Raw genomic sequence first — 6,005 nt, 5'->3', positions numbered from 1 at the left:
GACCCACTCGACATCAAATGCTTTCGGTCTCACCTAGAGGGGGGGGGGGTTTCCCACATATGCAGTCCTCTCCAAGGTTTCTCATAGTCATTCACATCGACGTCCCACTGGGGTGAGTTTTTCCTTGCCCTTATGTGGGCTCTGTACCGAGGATGTCGTTGTGGCTTCTGCAGCCCTTTGCTCAATATAGGTCATCAAATCTCAGCAACAAGCTGTAATATCTTACTTAGGACCAAAACACTTAAAACAAGTAAAACACTCTAACATAACATCTGCTTAGTGAGAAGAATTATCTTATCAGACGGAAAATAAGCAAATATAACCCTTATTTGAGATATTTCATCTTACTTAGATTTCAGTTTTTGCAGTGTACCGTCAGCGGTCCCCTAAAGGTGTAAACAGAGCGATGTCCCCGTTAAGTACGCATTACCAGAACACACACACACACACACACACACACACACACACACACACACACACACGCTAGCTAACCTGAGGCAACGTGTTGTCATCCAAATGAGATAAGTTTATTTTCCCCTCGACCGGCATTTGTTCCATCAGCCCGCCAGGTCCCGGGCTGTGCCGGGAAGCAGTGGGGGGTCCAGCCCAGCACCTGCAGCTCTAGAGGGGTGGCCCTCAAGTGGAGAAAAGGGCTTTGGCTGCAGCCCAAATATATGCCTTCCACCTTCTGTGCCAACGCACACGTCTTAGAAAAGCAGGAGGCAACAATATTGTCGAACAAATGTCCTCTAATATCATGCCTGCTGCGCCGAGGTCCTGGATGGCTTCTTCATCATTGTCCCATCCAGATTTCAACTGTTCCTAAAGGTTAATGCAAGGCTTCTCAGTTATTTTCTATCATCACCCCCCCTTAGGGACAGATTTCTAAGACCCCCCATGTGCAATGAGTTACTATTGAGAACTTGATATTTATTTTTCAATACAACGCATTTTCTGCAACATTCGCCCTAGTGGCTCCCTGGAGCAGTTTTTAAAAAAGGATTAGAAATGGAAATGTTTTATTTTTTTTGTTTTAGCATGTTTTTTGTTTGAGGACAAACATGACTCAAACCTTCCCAATTGTTAGAAAGCCCACTGTTTAATATGTTTGTGTGAAAGCTTCCCTGATGAGAGCATCGTTTTGTCCTACTAATTTCGGCGGTTCTTGGACTCACCAACAGTTTGTTTACATGTACAATCTTCCACTCCTTCCTTGTCTCATTTTGTCCACCAAACATTTTATGCTGTGCGTGAATGCAAAAAAGGTGCGTGTTAGAATAATTATTAATAAGTTATCACACAACTCTTATGCTTGTTACCTTCCACTGCAAGTTAGGAGTGCCTCGCTGCTGCTGTTTGTGTCTTACAGCCTGCTGATAGCCAAGGACGGATTTCGAGTACCTCGACGCAGACAAAGCGGAGACAGGGCGAAATCACGAGTGACTTTGATTGATTGATTGATTGAAACTTGTATTAGTAGATTGCACAGTGAAGTACATATTCCGTACAATAGACCACTAAATGGTAACACCCGAATAAGTTTTTCAACTTGTTTAAGTCGGGGTCCACTTAAGTTGACAGCACATTTCCATTCTGAATAATCACGTATTGTGTCTACTGGGCCTCCCTTTAGAAGCAGCCTCAGCGATGTTAACTAGGGGAACTCTTGAATAAAACGGGGAGCGCGAGGGCTGTACCTCAGAGCGTGGTGGGAGACTTTCACTGAGTGTGCAGCCTCATACGTTTCACCTCATGAGCAAAATTGAAATCTGTCTTTGCTGGATTCCTTGCTTCTTGTCCTGTTTAATAGATAGTTCAGTGCTTAAACCTGACAGTGCGCTTTGTTGATGTTATTGACTTGTTGGAGTGCTAATCAGGTATATTTGGTCAGTGCATGACTGCAAGCTAATCAATGCTAACATGCTAATTAGGCTAGCTTTATGTACATATTGCATCATTATGCCTCGTTTGTAGGTATATTTGAGCTCATTTAATATCCTTTACTTTTATACTCTTTGTATATGATTTAGTTTTGCATGTCTCATGACATATTATCTGTATGTAATATTGGCTGCATTTCAGATAGTTGTTTGTGTGCCATGTTGTTCCAGACCACAGCAAACGTTACCTAGCTTGCCAAAGACTGTAATAAATGCATTAAAAGAAGCTTGCCGTTTCCTTTAACTTAGACACACACATCTATACCTTTGGCCATTAAAGTCCAGTAATTTCCAGGAATTAGCTCACCTTCTAAGTAGCCTCTGATTTACTAATGGTTTCTAATGTTGTAAAAATGTGTAGAATAAATATTACATTTCAACATTTCTGTCAACGAAGATTTGTTTCAGCCTGCGACATATAGTCATTTTGATAGTAGGCTATTATAGCTAATATAGACTTCATTATAACACTTATATACAGCTTTTCATTTTTTGCTGCTCCAGACAGATTTGTTTTTTTTGTATTTTTCAACGTTTTTGGTTGTTTTTGGTTTATATCATTGAAGTATTCAAATTACCAGTCTCTTCGACTTCAACAACAGGCATTGTGCCGTTTTGTGGGCGGTCTTATTTACGTGGTTCACCTTCGACAGCGTCTTCTCCCCGTCATCTTTGTTGTAGCGGTGTAGCGTGCAAGGACGGGAGTGGAAGAAGTGTCAAATGATGGAGTTAACTGTTTTAATGACATTCAGACTTTACTTCAATCAAGAACGGAGCAGCATCTCCTCATCCGTAAACAACAACAAGGCCTCAAATGTGTCCCGTGAAAAACTCTAATAACTAAATTTCCTTAGGTAAATAATGTATACTCACTACACCGGTATGTTTTAGCGCTTTCATAGTTTAATGCAACATCTACACCGGAAATGTGTCCTGTGAAAAACCGTTCGATAGGAACACTCTAATAACTAAAATCCACTATAGTTTTTAGCGCTTTTATAGCTAGTTTACTGACAGATATAAGTAAGAACTTTATACTACTTTATATTAGAAATGGCAACAGCAGAGGGTGAATGTCCCGTAACAAGAAGATAGAGAAAAAGAAGAAGCTTATCGACTACGGTGTCTCCACGGACTACAGTGGTGGATGCGCGCACATTTTCAGGACTTATGCAGATCCCAAATACACATCAGCAGATACCAGAAGGTAAGAAAAGTTGGTTTTGCATAATATTGCGAAACAAAACGCCAGATAATATGTCTGCTAATAGGTGCCATTCTGCGGTCCTTATACACACACCATAATAATACTCGTATGTTAATGCACCGACAATCCATCAAGCGGTGCGGCTGTATAGCTTACCGAAGTCGTACTAAAAACATTTTGACAGATTTTTTAGCGCTGTGCATAATGTTCTTTATTCTCAATGGAACATTTAAAATGTTGGTGTTGTTTACTGCCATCATATTGCAGTCTACACATATCTCTTATGTATGACTGCCATCTACTGGTCACACTTATCATTTCACCATCCACCAAATGAAATAGCTTCGAGGTCAGTGAGCACAACCAGAATTATGTCAGACATTAGGCGCACCGGGTTATAAGACGCAATGTCGATTTTTGAGAAAATGAAAGGATTTTAAAGGGGAACATTATCATCAGACCTATGTAAGCGTCAAAATATATACCTTGATGTTGCAGAAAAAAGACCATATATTTTTTTAACCGATTTCCGAACTCTAAATGGGTGAATTTTGGCGAATTAAACGCCTTTCTTTTATTCGCTCTCGGAGCGATGACGTCTCACTTTCGTCGGTGTGTTGCCGGACGGTGTAACAACACGAACAGGGACGGATTCAAGTTGCACCAGTGGCCCAAAGATGCGAAAGTGGCAAGAAATTGGACGAAATTTGTTCAAAATACGAGGCTGTGGGGAAAGCCGACGAAATGGTCAGTCGTTTGTTCCGCACACTTTAATGGGTTGTACTTGTACTTGTATAGCGCTTTTCTACCTTCAAGGTACTCAACTTTACGGACGAAAGCTATGCTACGACAGCGATGGCAAGAATGTGTGGATATCCTGCGACACTCAAAGCAGATGCTGACATCAACTCCAAAACTGGACAGATCAGTTTTCAGGAAAAGAGAGCGGATGAGGGTATGTCTACAGAATATATTAATTGATGAAAATTGGGCTGTCTGCACTCTCAAAGTGCATGTTGTTGCCAAATGTATTTCATATGCTGTAAACCTAGTTCATAGTTGTTAGTTTCCTTTAATGCCAAACAAACACATACCAATCGTTGGTTAGAAGGCGATCGCCGAATTCGTCCTCGCTTTCTCCCGTGTCGCTGGCTGTCGTGTCGTTTTCGTCGGTTTCGCTTGCACACGGTTCAAACCGATTTGGCTCAATAGCTTCAGTTTCTTCTTCAATTTCGTTTTCGCTACCTGCCTCCACACTACAACCATCCGTTTCAATACATGCGTAATCTGTTGAATCGCTTAAGCCGCTGAAATCCGAGTCTGAATCCGAGCTAATGTCGCTATAGCTTGCTGTTCTTTCCGCCATGTTTGTTTGTGTTGGCTTCACTATGTGACGTCACAGGAAAATGGACGGGTGTTTATAACGATGGTTAAAATCAGGCACTTTGAAGCTTTTTTTAGGGATATTGCGTGATGGATAAAATTTTGAAAAAAACTTCGAAAAAATAAAATAAGCCACTGGGAACTGATTTTTAATGGTTTTAACCCTTCTGAAATTGTGATAATGTTCCCCTTTAATGAGACAGGAGATATAGCTCAATATTTAATCAACAAACTGATTAAGAATGAATCAGTAGAGCTGTAGCATTGCACTCCATTACCATTTTAGACCTACTACCAATCTTCGAAAGGTTATTTCTAATATGCTCTCTAGTTAACCATCCTTTGTATTGTTTCCATTCACTCATGTGATTACTTTTGAATTATCTCCCAACACAAACACAATCTTCTGCGGAACTTGGAAATAAAAGGCAATGCTATACGGCAAGAATTACAATGTGTTGTTAAATTGTTAATAGGTAGTAAATTCATGCAGTCAGTAAGAGATGAACTGAGTGTTTTTTTTTTTATATAAGCCAGCACACAATACATAACACTGCCCTGTGGTGTGTGTTATTGGAAAATTTCATTTGAAATGATTTTCCTGATCACTGGCTTATCTCTTGGAATCCTTCAGTGAAGAGTTTAGCAATTTGGTTAAAAAAAATAAATAAACGAAAGAGAAAAGTCAGTCAGCTAAAGTAACTGAAATGTAGTTTTACTCATCCAAAAAAACGGAATTTCCTGATTGGTTCCTAAAAAATAACAATTGGATTTGAGGACCGTAGCCTCGAAACAGTATTCATGTTCAGATTTCCGTTATCTAACCCAGTGTTTTTCAACCTTTTCTGAGCCAAGGCAAAAAAATTTTCATTGAAAAAATCCAGAGGCACACCGCCAGCAGAAAACATTAAAAAATTAAACTCAGCAGCCGATATTGACGGTAAAAAGTCGTTCTCGCAATTGTTGGATATGACTTTAAACCATAACCAAGCATGCATCACTATAGCTCTTGTCTCAAAGTAGGTGTACTGTCACCAACTGTCACATCACACCATGACGTATTTTGAGTTTTTCTGTGTTTTCCTGTGTGTAGTGTTTTAGGTCTTGTCTTGCGCTCTTATTTTGGTGTTGATTGTCAAGTCATGTACGGATGTACTTTGTGGACGCCGTCTGCTCCACTCGCTGTAAGTCTTTGCTGTCATCCAGCATTCTGTTTTTGTTTACTTTGCAGCCAGTTCAGTTGATTGATTGAGACTTGTATTAGTATATTGCACAGTACAGTACATATATACAATTGACCACTAAATGGTAAACCTGAATAGGTTTTTCAACTTGTTTAAGTCGGGGTCCACGTTAATCAATTCATGGTAAAGCCATCCCTAAGCTTCAATGCCTTTTCTTAGCTGCACTCACATTTTGTTTATTTTTGGTTTAAGCATGAGAGAGATACCTTTTTACCTGCAAATCATCGTCGT

This window comes from Nerophis lumbriciformis, linkage group LG02, assembly GCF_033978685.3.
Source record: "Nerophis lumbriciformis linkage group LG02, RoL_Nlum_v2.1, whole genome shotgun sequence".
Classification (NCBI taxonomy): Eukaryota; Metazoa; Chordata; class Actinopteri; order Syngnathiformes; family Syngnathidae; genus Nerophis; species Nerophis lumbriciformis.
This window is presented reverse-complemented; position numbering follows the sequence as displayed.